Below are 19,906 nucleotides of genomic sequence, written 5' to 3'. Positions count from 1 at the left end.
CTGATACCACTGAACTCCCACACCAGCCATGACTGTTCTACTTTAAATATCTTCTGCATGAGATAGAAATAAACTCCTACATTGTTTAATCTCTTGTTATTTGGGCATTTGTGTTACAACCAGCCAAAACAAATTCCAATTAACACTGGGAAGAAACCACAACATCCACTAAACTGTGATAAAATTGAAACATTTTCTTGGACATGTTGCCAAAACAATATTCTATCTCCAACTGAGAGGAAAATTAATGAAAACTTCTGATTTTTTAGTTCAAAAAATAGGTATTTTTGAATTTCATAGGTTAAGAATACTTCTGAAAAACAAGGGGGAAGGGCAGCCTTGGTGGCTCAGCGGTTTAGTGCCACCTTCAGCCCAGGGCCTGATCCTGGAGATCCAGGATCGAGTCCCACATTGGGCTTCCTGCGTGGAGCCTGCTTCTCCCTCTGCCTTTGTCTCTGCCTCCCTCTCTCTCTGTGTCTCTCATGAATAAACAAAATCTTTAAAAAAAAGGGGGGGGGAAGACATGCTATTTGTAAAGCTGATATGCTAAGCTGCATCTAAAAACAGGAAGGGCACTAATATGATTCCTCTAATTTGAAGGGTAGTTAACCCAATTGATGCAGGGAAGTTCAAATTATCCTGCAGAGCCAATACCTCTGATGTACTAGAGTCACTAATATTATTAAGACAAAACCCAGGCACTTTAACAAAAATTAAGTTGGTTTATTATACTGCAAATAAAGAAAATATAGCTTTTAATAATTAGGCAAAGAAGGTATCAATTCCTTTCTTGAAAAATCTACAAATTCTTTTTAAAATTTTTAATTTGTGTTTCATTAAACATACAGAAAATGAACCACTGAAATCAAATAATATCACAGCCAAATGAAGTAGAATAGATGGAAGAAATGAAGAAAAAGAAAGGAAGAAATTCTTTTCTTTAACCTACTATATTTTATTGTCACCAAGTTTTACCAGTTTATACATTATTTTATGTGTCACCAAGTTTTACCAGTTTATACATTATTCTTTAATTGTTATAACAAATGAATTACTTTAATACTCTTGTTTTGTCCTTATTTGAATTAATGGAAATTACATAGGTTTGATCTCACTAAAGTTTGACCAAGGTGTATGACTGGTTGATTTTTTTTTTTTGAAGGGATTTATTTATCCAACTTTGAGCAAATTTCTGTGATTGACTTCAACTTTTAGATCGTGTTTCAATTTGGTTAATGTCCCTCACCATGACAAATGAAAACAAAATGACTCAATGTGAAACTGATGGATATTAGAAAGGATTTCTTATGCTTTTATATGAAAATGAAATATAGCACCAGACCAGAAAGAATCATGGGAAGCCATTAGCCTTTCAGGAGGACTTCAGAGAGTGGTATGCTTCAGTGAGTCACAGTTCACAGGAGGCTACAACCAGAACAAAAGTCATGCCATATTATTCCGTCAGGGTCCTTGAACTGGCTAGTTATAAGCATTAACTGATTGAAAAATCTGTGTCCTACTGATGTACACAGAATCACCTGCTGTCTACTTTGTTGTCTTAGTTGGGTTTTTTTTTTTTCAAATTTCTTAACAGTTTTAATATAAAAAACCTTTGTATAAAAATTGTTGTGCAAATGCTTTCTGAAGCATGCTGTCATAGAAAAATGTGTGCACATCGTGTAAAAGGACTTTTTTTTATCTTCTCTTCAGAGAACAAATTATAAACACACCTCCTCTTTTAAACCCCAAATCACTATTGGCAAAGTCTATAGAAGTATTATAATCACTCAGACTCAGGATGAATCAATCCAAACCTCCTAATACAAAATATACACATTTTATACAAAATGTTTAATAAATTGGTTGTTCTATATCCCAGATGGCTGTACAATTTTTGGCTCATAACAAGGTAGCAGTTTTTTAATTGGCCTTTGAGAAAAGCTGAAATTTTTACTGCATGGTTTGGCCTTCTTAATAGCATCTGTGACTTTGCATGGCTCAAAGTCTGAGGATAATTTTTTTTATTAGAGAAGGCTAATTATTTTTTTCTATGGAAAAGTTAAAATATATCTGACTAGAATATAGTTAGACTGACAAAGATTCTGTTATTGAAAGATATAGAGAATTTTCAATCAATGTAGCTTTCTGACAGTGGCAAATGGTTAACTACAAAAATAAACACATACCACATATACACATAAATAACTTAATCAAAATGTCACTTATAGACTTCCAGTTTTAGCTATGATATGTAAAGAGCTTGCAAGTTGTCACTCTTTTTCTTACAAGAGGAAAGAGCAAGACAAACTAAAAATCAACAAGTTTCCTTGGATTCATCAGAAAACTGAAGGCACAGGGCAAACTGCCACCTTGAAATCTGGAAAGACAGTCACTTCTCGAAAGATGCCAACAACCAAGATCTGTCTACCTGGAGTGAAAGCTGCTGGAGCCATAAACTGGTAGAAATACGTAACTGATATCTATGAGGAACTACATGAGGCTGAGTATAGCCTAGAGTGAAAGTAAGGAATGCCTAGGGCCTGCAGTCTTAATAAGGTCTCATATTGTAAGTTATCTCTATAGGAACCCCAACAGGTTCATGGGGTGAGGATCTGAGAAAGATACCCTCAATGCTCTGAGAGGGGAACAGGAAGAATGATCACAAAATATACCCAATGTGGGCATGGGAAAAGACAACTAGGACCTTATTGCTGCTGGGAGAGGGCATTCCTTTCAAATCAGCCAATCAGCCTGGATTCTGTGTCTCATGGGGGAGTGGGGCAGATATAGTCAACAGGGTTTGGGGCTTCTGTCTGAAAAAGAAGTAGGATATCCGGAACATTCAAATATTAAAAGAGTACTATAAACAATGCTGTGCCTAGAAATTTGATAACTAGGCAAAATGGATCAAATTCTTAAAAGATGCAAACTACCAAAACTCATACAAGGAGAAATGGATTACCTGAATAGCCCTATGTCTATTAAAGAAACTAAATTAATAATTAATAACCTTCTAGAAAATAACATTCCAGGCCCTGATTGTTTTACTTTGAATTCTTACCAAACAACATTTTTAACAAACAGTGATGGAAAAAAATAATATCAATTTTCCACACAGTAATAGAAAATAGAAGTGAACAACTTCCTAAACAGTCTATGAAGCCATCATAACTCTAATACCTAAGAAAAAGGTAAGACATTACAAGAAATGAAAAATACAAACCAGTATTTCTCACAAATGGAAATTCAAAAATTCTCAACAAAATATTAGCAAATCAAATTCAACAATACATAAAAATATTATAATATACCGCAACCAGCTGGGATTTATTGCAAACATGCAAGTCTGGTTCAATAATCAAAATCATCCATGTAAACCTCCATGTTACTGAGCTCAAGAAGAAAAGTCATTGGCTCAAATTAATTGAGGTAATAAAAACACTTGGCAAAATCCAAACCCTTTCTTTCTAGAAGGTAAGATAAAATCAAATTTCTAATTCTGGGTTCTATGTACTTGAAGAACTATACCTAAAAGCAATGGTTCCCATATTACTGGCTTCACTAGGAAGCACAGTTGCTATTCAAATATTTCTGGTCAGTGATAGCTATACGATTAATTGGATCAAATTGACCTGTTTGAAATGTAAGTATGAAAGTCCAAGTATCTCAAAATTCCCTTCCACTACAAGTATCCATAATTATTTTTAAAATATAGCAAATATTATTTTGAATGCATATTTCCTAATATTTAATAAAATATCCAAGCTCACATGTAAAGGGGTGATCTAAGGAAAAGATAACAGAAAACTAGAGTGGTAAACATTAAGTTGCTCTGGGGAATTGTCGGTACTCTAATTATATGCCTGAATGCAAGTGACAAGGTCCTGGAGCCACATACATTGAGAAATTGGAATTGAAAGTTGGAGATACATAATTGATCATACACATACATCATACAGAGAGTCAAAGCCAAGACACTAAACGAACTGGAAAAAAAATTATATTTACAGCAAAGGAAATCAAAACAAAGTCTTCCTTTGTGCTCCTAATAGAAAAAAATATATCTCTTGAAAATTAAAAAACACATTTTCTTGACTTAATATGGGTCTGAGATTTAGTTACAATCTTCCCATTATTTGAGAACTACATGGTTAAAATTTATGAAAAACCTTTGTAACAGATCAGTGATGGCCTGAGGCTGCTGGCAGAGGTACAAAACAAACAAAGCTGGAAGAAAGTTCACACAACTCAGACCACAAGATCAAGTTTTTCTTTCTGTCTCTCTTTCTCTTCCTCTGTCTCTTTCTCTCCTCCACAGCTCCTCTTTCTTTGTCTTTCTCTTGCATACACATAATCTGATTCAAGATGAGTCCACAGTCAGAAACTATAAAATGTATAAAGATGCATCCATCAGGAGTGAACATCAGCAGAGAAAAGCAGCAAAATTACATGTTTAAGAATTTGAAATTACAAACAATCTGAAAGAAAAAAAAAACATGTAAATCATGAAAGAAAAAAAGCTATAGAAATAAAATATGCAAATTTTTAAAACTATACAGGAGTGGAAATGTTGAAAATAAATATTACAGTGCAAAATAAATGGCTACATTAAGCAACAAAATTGACCCAGCTAGAATGGATTATATAAACTGGAAGATAAAAATGAGGAAATCACACATATTTGTCATGGAGAAATGAGACATAGCGCATATGAAAAAGAAGTTAAAAAACATATAGGATAAAGAGAGAAGAGTCCACATACATCCAATAGAGAGAATAAAGAATGGAATACAGCACCAAAATAAAGAAAATCACCGAAGACTCTACAGATCTTATAAGTCTTAAATCATTAACATCAAGAACAATGAATCTCAAAGATGCTAAACAAAAACAATCCAACAATTAGACACAGTAAGATGAAACTACAGAAAAGTAAAAGAAATGGAAAAAGAACTTAAAAGTAACCAGAAAAAAACTCTGAAAACAGAATTTGCCACAGCACCAATATCTTCAATGTGTTAAGATAAAATAATTTTAAGTTAAAAATTCTATTCACATTAAATCATAACTAAACATTGAGAATAAATAAAATATAAAATATATCCCAACAAAGATGGAGTTTTTCATTCATAAAGTTTTACTGAAAAATATTTAAGGATTTGCTTGAGGGGGGAAAGTAAGAAAACTATGAGAAACCTAGGGAATTAAAAATTGTACACATGTTAAAAAAAAGAATTAAAATGTACAAAGAATAATAATTTTGGTTTATTTGTGAGGCAAACTAAAATACAGGAAACTGATAGCATGTAAAACAGAAGAGGGAGTATTGGGAATTGATGGCCAGTTAATGGTTAGGAAGTGGGGAAAAAGTAGACAGAGTGATGAACTATAGACATTGTGGAATCACAGGTCCAAATTAAAAATGTCCATGTAGCCATTGTAAAAAAAAAGGCCAACATATATGTTTGCATTAATCAGAGTTCTTCAGAGAAACAGAACCAACAGTGTATATATACATATGAGAGACAAAGAGAGAGGGAGAGAGAGAGAGAGAGAGGGAGGGAGAGAAAGATAAAGAGACTTTAAGGAATTGGCTCATGCAACTTTGGAGTCCTGGTACATCCAAAATCCAGTGGCATAGGCCAGTAGTCTGAAAACTCAGGAAAGAGTTGCAGTTCAAGTTTAAAGACAGTCTGATGGATGAATCCTTTTTTGCTTGGGGGTGCTCAGTCTTTATTTTATTCAGACCTTCAATGGATTATATGAGGCCCACCCACATTATGGAAAATAATCTGTACTACTCAAAGTCTATCAACTTAAATGTTCTGAAAATCACCTTCACAGAAACATTCAGAATAATGTTTGACAAAATATCTGGGCACTGTGGCTCATCCAACTTGACATATAAAATTAACCATCACAATATCCAAATCCTTAGAGGAAACAAAAGAGAAACACAATATTAACACAAGAAGGTATAGGAAATAAGGTGAAAAACATGAAGTAAAATAACAGTATGGTTTAAAAATGCACAAATATAAATCCAAACACGATGTTAAAAACAGTATCTATAAATGGACTTAACATTTAAAAATAGAAATTCAGAAAAAGTTTTTATCCAGCAACACAGTGAAAAAAAATGATCTGAAAGGCCTTCTTGCTACAAACAACTAGATCCTACATAAAACATGCTTTTTATTGTAACCCTGTGCTCAGGAAGCAAGGAAAATCTCCTAGGACCACCCACACACACTGTGTTAAAAAAAACAAAGTGGAGTTCAAAATGGTTAGCAGTAAACACACTCAAAAGAAAGAGTTCTCTGAGGGCAAATGACTAAATAAGCACTACAAGAAGAATAATAATCATGGGGTAAGTGGTCCTATGAAGGAACAATACTTGAGACTCCCATATTAGTCCAGGGACCTTAGAAGGGAGATAAACTGACCACAGGTTGGTAGCATCCCTATTTTACAACAAAATAAAATAGACATTAAAATCAACCAAATAGGAACCCCCTCCCCTCAAAAATCCATAAAACAACCATTTTCAAACATTGAATAATATGTAGAACAAGCCTGGGATCCCTGAGCAGAAGAAGTCATGTGAGATGGGATCTGTAATTACCCCAGTTTGGTCCAGAAGAAACTTTCTGGACCATGGCACAGGAAGGAGATCCCAAATAGAACATGTAAGCTCACTGAATTGAGGACTCATAGATTGGAATTTGATGTGGCTGAGAAGAAAGGAATTTGGCAGAAATTTAGGCAGAAGATCAGAAATGGAGGAGATACACAGAAAATTAGCTGCAGAAATCTGCATTCTTATAAACTGCGCTAAAATCTAAGTTGTGCATGCATAGAATGTAACTTAAAATATCCAGTGATCACAGATTATTAGGAAGCATCCAATTTCTAACCAGTGAAGATGGAGAATCCTATTTGAACATTCAGGGCTTTCCGTAAACACTATACATCTTAATAGGAGAACAAAACTGGTTCTAGATTGACTATTCTAGACTCACTTTAACAAAACATAAGCCAAGCCTTAAAAGAATTAAGTTAACCAATATGTAATTTAACTGAGTGCCAGAACAGATTCTGAAACATTTTAAAGGAAGACAATAAGATCCAGTGTCACCTATATAAAACTTAGAGCATCTACTACCAAAACAAACAAACAAATTTCTGTGTGAAAAAAGCAGGAACATGTGACCTATCAGCAGAAAAAAAATTCAATAAATAGACAAACCAAAAATGGCAAATGTGATGGAATTATCAGATAAGAATTAAGCAATAGTTTCTATAAGTACGTTCAAGGATTTAAAGGGAAATTTGAACATAATAAAAAGTGAAACAATATTTTTAAAGTCATGATTTATTTATTTATTTATTTATTTATTTATTTATTTATTTATAAAATGTATTTATAGGTAGGATCCATGCTTGACATGGAGCTTGAACTCACAACCCTGAGATCAAGAGATGCATGCTCTACTGACTGAGCCAGTCACACACCTCCTGAAACAGAATATTTTTTAACGAACCAAATAAAACAAGTAGAAAGGAAAAAGGCAACCTCTAAAATAAAAATTTCACTTGCTGAGTTTAGAAGCAGATTGCACATTGCAGAAGAAAGGACCAATGAATATAAAGATAGCAATGGCCAACTTTTGGAGGGGAGCACATAGAACAAAAAGGCAAAAAAAAAAATTAAAACAAGACTCAAAAACAATGGGATCCCTGGGTGGCGCAGCGGTTTAGCGCCTGCCTTTGGCCCAGGGCGCAATCCTGGAGGCCTCGGGATCGAATCCCACGTCGGGCTCCCGGTGCATGGAGCCTGCTTCTCCCTCTGCCTATGTCTCTGCCTCTCTCTCTCTCTCTCTCTCTCTCTCTCTCTGTGACTATCATAAATAAATAAACATTAAAAAAAAAAGACTCAAAAACAAAGGGAAAAACAAAAATAAAAAATTAATCCAGAGACTAAATGATGTGTATGAAAATCTAAAGCAGCCAACCCTGTAAGTCCAACAAGCAGAGAAGAGACAGAATAAAATGTGAAAACTTATGGCCAACATCTTCCAAATTCATAAAATACACAAAGCTAGAGACTCAAGTCCAGAGAAATGTATGGAGGACCAGAGAAAACCACATAAGGTTCATCATTATCAAATTGCCAGAAACCAGTGAATCAGTCAGAGAAAAAAGACTCATTACATAAAATGGATCAATGTAAAGATTAACCTCTCATCTGAAGAAACCCAAGCCAGAATACAATAAATTGACATCTTTACGCTACTGAAAGAAAATAAAGTTAAACTAGAATTTTATATCGAGTAAAAACATCTTTCTAAAATGAGAGCTACATGAAAAACATTTCTGACAAACAAAAGCTGAGAGGATTTGTTAAAAAAAAAAAAATGTTACAGGAAGTTCTTCCAGTGGACGGAAATCAACACCAGATGGAAACTTTTATCTACACAAATGAAGAGACAGCACAGGAAATGATAAGTATATAAAAGACTTCTCTTCCTTTCAGTTTTTAAGTCTCATTAAAGATACATGTAACACTATATTGTGGGGGTTTATTACACATAGAAAGAAAATGCACAACAAAAATAGTACAAATGATAAAAGAAAAAAATAAATATAGTATATCAAGGTCATTAGATTATAATGAAGTGTTATAATAGTAATTATAGGTAGGTAAACTGTGAGAAGAAAAAAATGCATATGATAAACCCCAAAGCCACCATTTAAAAATAAATAAATAAAACAAAAAGGAAGGACAAATAAACCAAGAGAATAAAATTGGACAGAATTACTAGAAAGTACTAAAATAACACTTAAAAGGGCAAGAAAAGAGAAAAACAATGGTGAGAGGGCAAATTAAAAACAGTCTAATTAATGGTAGATAAATCCAACAATATCAACAGTACCATTAAATATAAATAATCTGCACACTCCAATTACAGGTAGAGATTGCAACATTAGATTTTTAAAATAGCAAAGACCCAATTATATGTTACTTGTAAGAAACACACTTTAATTAGTCTGCTTGGGATGCCATAACAAAATAGCACAGGTTGGGTGGCTTAAACGATAGAAATTTATTTTCTCACAGTTCTGCAGGTGGGAAGTCCAAGATTAAGCCATCTTCTCTCTGTAGCCTCACATGGCCTTTGGTCCGTGCACGTGTCCAGAGAAAGGGAGAGCTCTCTGGCATCTCTTCTTTTCATAAGGACACCAGTCCTTCTGAATTTAGGACCCCAGGTCCTATCTCCAAATGCAGTCACATTGGGGCTTAGGACTTCAACATACCAATTTGAGGAGGACATAATTCAGTACATTACACATAGATACACTGAAAGTACAAAGATGGAAAAAAGGTATATTATACAGCAATAATCACAAGTAACGACAAGTAAAAATAATAATAGAAAAAATAGACACCAGGAAAGGAATATTATGAGTGATAAAAGAGGAAATTCATAATAATAATTAGTTCATAATAATTATAAAGGCATATGCACATAATTACTGTTTCAAAATAAGTCAAAAACTAACAAATCACTGAAGAAATAAATAATATCTCTATTTTATTTGGAGATACTTCTCACTGCTAATCAAAGTAAACTGAAGGGGTGCCTGGGTGGCTCAGTTGATTAAACGTCTGCCTTAGACTCCAGTTATGATTCTAGGGTCCTGGGATTGAGCCCCGCATTGCATCAGTCTGCTGGCTCAGGAGGGAGTCTGCCTCTCCCTCTCCTTCTGCCTATCCCCCTACTTGTGCTCTCTCTTTCTCTCTGTGTCAAATAAAGAAATAAAACCTTAAAAAAGAAAAAAGTAAACTGGAGTAAGGATATAGAAAACATAAACAATACTATCTCTCAAATTTACATCAATGATATTATAAATTACACCATAGTAAGAGAAAACATATTTATATTAAAAGCACTTAGAACATTCAGTGAGACAGACCATAGTCTACACAATAAAAGAAATCAATACATTTAATTTTTTTTTTAATTTTTATTTATTTATGGTAGTCACAGAGAGACAGAGAGACAGAGGCAGAGACATAGGCAGAGGGAGAAACAGGCTCCATGCAGCAGGAGCCTGATGTGGGACTCGATCCCGGGTCTCCAGGATCGCGCCCTGGGCCAAAGGCAAGCGCCAAACCACTGCGCCACCCAGGGATCCCCATCAATACATTTAAAAGGATGAAATCATATGGATATGTTCTTTGATCATATGGCAGTATATTAAAATTCAATATCAGAAAGTTGTGTGGGAAATTCCCCAAATATTCAAAAGTTAAGCAATACCCTTTCTAGAAATCCACTGGTTTCTAAAACAATTATAAGGGGAATCAGAAAATATTTTGAACAGAATGAAAAGAAGCACAAAATATCAGTATTTATGGCATCCAACCAGAGCAGTACAGAAGTAGAGGGAAGGTAATAGTAAAGATAAGTGAAAACAAATGCAATAGAAAACAAACAATAGATAAAATCAACAAAACCAAATGATATTTTAAAGATCAATGAAATTGGTAAACCTTAACTAGACTGATGTAGAAAAAGAGAAGTCTAAATTTTCCAATATCACAAATGAATGACAGGACATCACTAGAGATCCCACAGACATTAAAAAATAATATGGAGAGATGCCTGGGTGGCTCAGTGGTTGAGCATCTGCCTTCAGCTCAGGGCATGATCCCAGGGTCCTGGGATTGAGTCCCACATCATCTTCCCCTCAGGGAGCCTGCTTCTCCCACTGCCTCTGTCTCTGCCCCTCTCTCTGTGTGTCTCTCATGAATAAATAAATAAATCTTAAAAAATAATAATATGGAATTTTATTCATAATTTTATGACAAGTATTTTGAAAGCAGGACTAATGGACACATTTCCTAATATATATATATATATATATGCATATATATATATTTAAGATAATTTGACATGAGTTCAGGAATGAAAAAAAGTGATCAGTGGGATATCATAAAGAATCCAGAAATAGTGCCAAACACAAACTTATGTCTGTAGTGGTAGCATTGTACATGACTGGAGAATGGAAAAAAAATTACTCAATAACATATGGAAAATGAAATCAAATTCTTAACTCACACTACATACAAAAATCCATTCTTAGTGAATATGACTGAATACGAAAGGTAATTTTTACGATTTTTAAAGCACTTTTCGAAATAATACGGAAAAAGGAAAAAAAACACATGAGTGGGTAGTAACCTCAGAAATAAGTGTTTATTTGAAATATACACTCAAAAGAATATTAAGTAACAATTAAAATCACTTTTATAATCAGTTACAAGTTTTTTTAAATGTCAACAATATTATGTTTAAAGAAAAACTACTTCACAGATTAAATATATACTGGGATTACATCCGTGTACAAGTAATGCTTATGTAAGGAAAATATTAGAAGGAAAGGAGACTTCAACTATGGGTAATTTTTTTCTTCTTTATACTTTTCTGTAGTTTTCAAATTTTATGTGTAGTTAAGTAATGGAAATAGTCATTTTAAAAACCTTTTAACTGCACTTGTGTAATCAATTTCTAGTAAGTCTTGAAAAGGAAAAAAAAATATGACTGACTTCCTGCCTTAGATAGAGTTTAGAGCCTAGTAGGAAACAATATACAAAATAGCAATTAAAAACAGTCGAAAATGCAATGTCTTGTCAATTTAGTACAGATAAACATTACAAAAATGCAACAAAAAAAAAAGTGAATGTAATGGGCTTAAAAAAGAAACAAGGAAGTTTTATTTAAGAGGTGCGAACATAGCAATATAACATTTGGATAAACCAAGAAGAAAATGATTTTCCAACAAAGTCGGCATGCCTACTTATTGACCGACCTTCTGGCAAATCATGAGTACGTGGGGAAAAAAGCCCCACTAAGTGTTCTGTATATAATTCTCATTTTCTTACTTAGAAGAGATTCAGAATCTGTCCTCTAGCCTAGGTGAGAAATATATACTTTTGTTGGCCTTTTATTTAAGTACTTAGGTTCTTACAGCATTTTCAAATATTGCTTGACTAAGGTACAACCAGTCACTATGTATCTTCAAATAATAAACTTCCTATTCAACGAAATCTCCAGGAGTCCAGCGACGGTTCTGTCCCAGAAACCTGACACATGGAAGTTATTCATGGAGTAAGTGAATAAATGGAGGTAGAAAAGATCAAACACACAAAGGTTAGGTTAGTGTCTAGTATATTTTTAAAAATTAAATCCACAAGAAATAATAAAAAGAAACACACAAGAAAACATTGCCGATGAAAGAGGAAAATGTGAAACAAGTGATCATTTTAAAATAAAAAGAATTCCAACAGTGATTTTATTAAAACTTAACTCTTCCCTCTAAATTTAACATGTTAACACATCAACCAAGTTATTGTTTAAAATCTACAACTGAAAAGTTAAAGAAACACTTTTTAAAAAGTGGCATAAAATTCTATAATTTGTGAATTACTACTATTCCAGAAAGTATGTTATAATTTTGTGATTTATTACTGAGTGGAAAATTATTTTATTTCATTTCAATAGACTTTAAAATATAATTTAATAAATTAAAAAAATTTATATCATCTAATCCCATATCTTACCATCAGCTGTATCCTTCTACATTCAGACAGATGAATATTTAATCTAGTTTTAAGTATGTCCAGGAACAGAGATGTCTCACATTCTTTAAGAAATCAGTTTGGGGTACCTGGGCGGCTCAGTGGTGGAGATCTGCCTTCAGCTCAGGTCATGATCCCAGGGTCCTGGGATCAAGTCCTGGCATCAGGCTCCCCATAGGGAGCCCGCTTCTCCCTCTGCCTATGTGTCTGCCTCCCTCTCTGTGTCTCCCACGAGTGGATAAATAAAATCTTTAAAAAAAAAAAAAAAAAAAAGAAGGAAAGAAAAGATATCCAGTCTAGAACTCTAGATTACTTTAGAACTTTTATCAAAGCCCCTAATTGCATTAACTTAATTTTAAAGTTAGATTTTTAAATGTGTTCCATAAAGGTAAAAAACAAATGAGCTTTATTCTCAAAGAACCCTGCTTGTTGCAGTTCTTCATACTTGCTTCCTTCACCCTCCCCCAACCTATACAAACGTTTTCAAAATTTAAGTAGTGTTTTGCACCTGGAAAATACAGGCCTGCATGGGGAGTGGGAGGAGAATTCAGCTGACAAGATTTAAAATAGAGTTCTCAGTTGTGGAGGATTTTGTTGATGGAGAAAGCTGGAGTCTTCCCCTTCTGGTCAGCAAAGCAAATTAGGATGGTGTTGAAATTATATCTGTCTTGTCATCTCCCTGGCAGGACACCTCTTGATAGGGCCTTCTGTTCCTCCCATTTCTTGGCAGCCTCCGCCTTTGGGATGTCTGGAAATAATGGAACTTTCAAGACTAAATAATGGAGCCTGGCAGAGCTTCTGTAGTTCTTACTTAAAGATCTAAATCATATGTTTGCATCAGGTCATTTAAAGTAAACTTGAAGCACTTGAATTAAAGCTTGAAATACAACTGCTTAGCGATAGAATTCAGTTTTGTCAGCTGTGATTGCAATTTCATCTAGAAAACAAGGGATTGCAGTATTTTGTTAAATGGATCCTGTTGCTTTTAAAGGAAACGATGCTTCACACTTTAGGTAAGAAAAGATAAAATATCCAGACAGACGATTTGGTACCCATCATTGGAAGCAGATGCACGGCTTTTAAGAGTGGCAGGGGATGGGGATCTGCTTGTATCTGGTTTTGCTCCGTCCTTCATGGACCTGATCTGAGCAGGAGCTCTTGCTGACTTTGACTCCAGAACAAACTCCTGTATGCAATTCTACAGGGCACAGAGCAAAACAGGAATGAGTTTTGTACTTTTCAGTGTCAGTATGATTCATGTACTATTCCCAAATACATGTTCTCTGAGTGCTTGGCCTCTTGAAGAAAAATTTTATATATCCCTCGATGAGGGCTAGGTTTTATTACTGGTGTTTTTCTGAGGCAACAGATTTAAGTAATGCCATTTTTGTAAGCACTGGAGGACTTCATTAAAGGCTTGCTTTTATTAGTCTCATTTTAGTCTTGAAAAAATATGACTGTATAAACTGAATTTCAAAAATATGCTGAGTAAAAGAAGCCTTACACAAAAGAGTACATGTTGAATGAGTCCATTTATATGAAGTTCTAGAACAGTCTAAATGAATCAATGATAAATTATTTGTAAGGCCTTATGAGTAGGAATAAGATGTGCATTTTGATTTTTTTCAAAATGTCTTTATTTGCAAATTCACCTGAAGTAACTGACGCTCAAAAAGGATGCCTTTGAGCAGTTGTTTCTCTGCTAAGAGGTAACAAGCAAGGCACTTTTTAATTTTAATTTTTAAACATTTATTTTTATTATGGTAAAATACATGTAACATAAGATTTACTACTGCAATTATTTTGCAGCCTACAATTCAGTGGCATTGAGTACATTGACAATATGGGGCAAACATCACCAGTATCTAGTTCCAGAGCTTTTTCATCAGTGCAAAGGAAAATCTAGTATCCATTAAGCTGTCACTCCCCATTCTCCCCTCTTCCTAATGTTATCTTTTTTCTTTCATTCATTTATTAAATATTTTAAGTGCTTGTCTATCCTGGCATTGGGACAGGTAGACAGATGCAGCACTGCCCAAGACAGACACACAGGTCCCTCCTGTTGGATAGATCCTTCCCTGCCCTGCTGCAGGCGAAGGCAGACAATAGAAGGGACAAAAACCAAGAGGTGAGAAGCCGATGCTTACAAAGAGCAGCACTGACAACATACAATTGCAGTATTTGTTTTCTAGAAACACTTTTTAAAAATTCTTCCTTTAGAAGAGATTTTAGAAGTATAGACTTTCACGAAAAATTTTCCATTTACTTTGAAAGAAAGACTTTGAAGTGTTTTGACAAATTATTTAGTGCCATCAGCGAAGGAAAGGGAATCAGGAACTTCTGATTCTATTCCTGTGTACTGGTGACTTCCTTTGTGGGTTTAGGCAAATCACTTACTGTTTGCTGTGTTACTTATTGAGGTGTTCTTCTTTCTCAAAATGAGCAAAACAGTTCAATCTTCTAAATTGGAAGGGATGTACAGAATGCGCACTGTGGAATTTTGTGCAATAAGGGTAATAACCTACTTTCTGAATGACTGAGAGCCTCCGTATTTCTCAGCACGACCTTTTTGCCAGGCCTCGTTGGCTTCCATGCAAATCACGTTCAAAACAGCATCTTTTGACAAATACTGATCATAATCACAAGCCAAACAGGATTCTACACATAGTTTGATGAGGAAGAGAATGGTCACATTGTCAGGCATATAGGATCAACACCTACACACACACACGCACACACACATGCGCGTGCGAGCACACACACACAAATACACACACTTCCCTCAGATTTTTCAGTTCAGTCCCAACTTCTAACATCAAGTCCCTTTGACAAAGCAAGCCTCCCCAGATGTTGCTTCCCCGGGTGACTCCTTGCCATAGCATCTCCTTACACTCTCACATACTCATATTTCTAGCTTGTCCCAGTCTCTTTACAGGGAAATATGGCAGTAAAAAAAAAATTAATGTTAAATTAAAATTGACTTATTCTTTAATCTTGGGTATCTGCTTTCGGTATTTTTCCTAAAAATACAATATTGTACTCTAGTAGAAAAAATAGATTAAAAATTTTTGTTGCGGCATATTTTAATTCGAAAAAAATAGAAGTAGCTTAGTACCATAATAACCTGCATAGACCCCTACAATCATTGATGTGTACATCAATATAATTTTAAAAACCCAAATAAAGCAGAGTCTATACATACTAAAATAGAACTATCGTGACACTCTATTATTATGGAGATCATTTTTTAAATCATCAATTATCAAACACCTGCTATATTCCAGTATTTTTCTAAGTACTGAGATATTGTAGAAAACAAAAGAGAGTTTTTATTTTCTAGGAGGAATACATAGACCATAAACAAATATGTCAGCTGGTAGTAAGTGCTGTGGAGAACCCTAAAGAAGTTGGTGATAACAGGGAGAAAGATAGCAAGGAATAAGCCCGGGTAAATTAGGTTATGCTGTGGTAATAAACTCCAACACTTATCTCTTACTGGTCACGCCATAGTCCGGTGATTCTATTTGGAGAGGTGTAGCTCTAAGTAGCAATCACTCAGGGATCCATGATAATGGGGCCTCCAGGAAGTTATCAAGGCAGGATAGAGGGAGAATGGCGGATCACACACAGTCTCAGTCTCTTCAATGCTTCCACATGTCATTTATAATTATATTCTGTTGACCAAAATCAGTCACAGGGCCTTGCCTAACTCCAAGGTGGAAAGGAAATGCAATCACCCAGCCCCACCCCATGCCAGAATGGACAGGCAGACCCAGAACACGGATGAGCAGGGCTAATGTCTATGCAGGCTTATGGAGCTATTAATCAAGTCCTCCCTGATAAGGTGTCATCAGAGTAGGGAGATGAAAGCAATGAGAGAATTAGCTCTGTGGACCTCTGAGGGAAAAGCATTCTGGACAGAGGAAACAGGAGAGCATAGATCTGAGGGAATTATGCCTGAGATATATGAGGATAGAAAGCTAGGCTGATTGAACAAATACAGGGGATAATAATAATGATATTAAGATAATGCCATAGAAGTAGCAGAGATCCTAGCCCCACAGAGCCTTATGGACTACTTTAAGAATTTGGCTCTAATATTTTGAGTAAGATGGGCTAACAGCATGAGAATGACAATATCTGTCTTATTTTTAAAAGATCCTTCTGTTTGCTAAGAGAAGAATAACCTAGAGGCCGAAGGCAAGAGTTGAAGCAGGGAGGGAAATTAAGCAATTACAGTAATTCACAGGAGATGATAGTGGGCTAAGATAAGGTGATGGCACAAGAAGGTTAGAGGTGGTCAGACTCTACATATCCTGGAAGGTATCATGCACAATGGGAAAAAGGGGAAACGAAAATAAATAGTATGCACAGTCTGATACCATTTGTGTAAAAGAGGGGAAAATAGAAAAGTTTGACTGTAGTTACTTCTGGACAATGACTGGCATTGAGAAGAAATATTTACTTTTATTTTATATTGTTCTATAATTCTTTTGCAATTAGCATTCATAACTTTTAATAACCAATGATAAACTAAAAAAGCAGCCCTTGAACGTTCACGCTGCAAAAATGAATATAAGCTACAGGTGAGAACATTGAAGGAATATATCCAAATTACATACACACAAATATTACAGTGAGAGAGAAGAGTGCATTCAGGTTTGAAGAACTATCACAAATTATCCAATTGGATCCTCTCAATAACCCACAAATAGCCATCTGCAATTTATTCATCAGAACTCTGATTCATTCGTTCACCATACTATTCTTGGGTACTTTACTATATGTCAGTAATTACATTAGATAACTGAGGAGAAAATCAGATGAAAGCACAAAACAAATGTAGCCAGCTCAACATGTTAGTAAGCATGGTGCAAGTACCACTACTTCAAAATATACAAAAAAGAATTCTGTTGAATCGAGAACAAAAGTAAACAAGAGTAAAAGTAACTCAGGAGCAACTGGCATCCTATGTTCAGCACTTCAAATTCTTACTAGACTGCTGTGTGCAGTTTGAGGCTCCAAACTACAGACAAGTATGAGATCTCGGAGACTTTTCACAGGAGAACCACAAAGACAACTAAAGGATTGAGAAGTAATGCTTATGAGAAAAAGCCACTGAAAGGGGATTATTTAGCCTGCAAAGAGGATGTGAATGGTGATTGAATACTGACCTTTAGGGTAACCAACAGTTTTAAAGACCCTGACTAACTCTTCTCTACCTCAACCAGGAAGAGAAAATGAGAAGATGGTTTGAAGGCGCCATGGCAAGTCAGACACAGCAGAGTGAAGGTTGTCAGACCCTGGTATGAGGCATGACGTTTCTTCCTCAGGGGGCTTGGTATTTAAGAATAAGATCAATTTTCATCTGCCTAAATGACTCCCCAAATCCCCTTCATCCTTCTGATTCTCTCTCTGGAGAGAGGGATTCCTTGACCTGGCTTAGCTATCCATTCCTATGCCAAATAGCCTTCAAGGTCAGGAAGTTCTCTAATATAATTCACCTAAATAGATCCGGCTTCGACTTGAATCCATTTCCTCTTGCTCTGGCCTCAGTAGAGAGAAAGAAACATTTGTCATGAAGCTCCATTTCAGAACATTTCAAATAATTCAAGACAGCAATTTTGTGCTCTGGCCTTCCTTCTCCGTGTTAAATGATTTCAATTCCTTCAATATGTCACAAATTTTGCCCACCTTTTAATCTAGTTCATTATAGCATCCATCATAGCACCTCAATTTATAATAGTGAATTGAAGAGAAACTCTTCTGGAACCTCTCTGGTTTTCACATTTCTTCTATGCAAAGGAATAAGCTCTGATTAAGGGCCAGCACCTCTAGTCCCATACTATATCAAGAAATGTAAAGGGGCATAAAGTTTTTATGCTTTGGAGTTGAATGATCTGTTCAGCTGAAAATAAACTTCCATGATCCACATCCCTAGGAGGTCAGATTTTGTATTGAACTGTCTCTTCTAACTTCCTAAAACTTAGATGTTTGGGTTCCTGGGTATATTAGTCAAAAAACTTTTTGCTGCAAATGCCAAAAACTCAATTTGAACTCACTTAGAACAAAAAGGGAATTGATGTAACCAATCCACAGAGGCAGGGGTGTAGCTGAGTCTCAGCAATTACAATACAAAATCAAATGCAACCAAGACTTTTTTCCTCTTCGTCTCTTGACTCTGCTTCTCTCTGCAATTCAGCTTAAATCTTTCCTCCCACTAACCAAGTTCAGGAGATTTAAACTCTAAAATGTCACTTAAATTTGCCCCTTCCTCTCTGTTCTTAATTCAACAACCACCAATCTGTTCCTAATTATCTCTTACAAAGATTAATGCAAGGTTCCACCAAGAGACTCCCCCATTCTCATTCTCTTTCCTTACAACCCATTTTAAATTGTATCATGTCTCTTCTCTGGTTATAAGTCCCCAAAAGATCCTATCCTTGGCCTAGAGAATAAAACTCCAAATTTTTAAAAAGTTCAAGACCTTTTGTGACTTTACTACTGGGTATTTACTCAAGGAAATGAAAACACTAATTCTAAATAATATGCACCTCTATGTTTATTGGAGGATTATTTACAATGGAAAAGATATCAAAGCAACCCAGGTTTTTATCTGTAGATGAATGGATAAAGAAGTTGTGGTATATACATATTTTATATATGTATATGTTACTATACACACACACACACATATGTAGGCAATTGAATATTACTCAGCCATAAAAAAGAACAAAATCTTGCCATTTGCAACATTTTGATAGACTTGGAAGATGTAAAAATTAGTGAAATAAGTGAGTCAGAAAAATACAAATACCATATTATTTCACTAATAAATGGAATTTGAGAAACAATACAAATGAATAAACAAAAGAGACAAACCAAAAGCAGACTCTTCAATATAGAGAACAAACCGTGATGGTTGCCAGAGGGAGCTGGCAGGGGGATGGGTGAAATAGATGAAGGGGATTAAAAGTACACTTTTCTGATAGAACTGAAAAATGTATAGAATTGCTTTCACTATATTGTGCACCTGAAACTAATATACTGCTGTATATTAATCATACTTCTATAAAAAAATTTAGAATCACACCAAAAAAAAAAGACCTTTAATGATTAGCGTACTTTGGATTTCTCTAGCTTCAATCTCTTCTTAGAATTTATTCTGAAATACTTGCATTTTCCTGTTTCTTGCCAAAAATAATCATGACTATCTCTGCTAGCACTTCAGTCTGGATACTCCTCTCTATTTTGTCTACC

This window comes from Vulpes vulpes, chromosome 13, assembly GCF_048418805.1.
Source record: "Vulpes vulpes isolate BD-2025 chromosome 13, VulVul3, whole genome shotgun sequence".
NCBI classification, from domain to species: Eukaryota; Metazoa; Chordata; class Mammalia; order Carnivora; family Canidae; genus Vulpes; species Vulpes vulpes.
The sequence above is the reverse complement of the archived record's forward strand: the minus strand, read 5'-3'. Positions refer to the sequence as shown.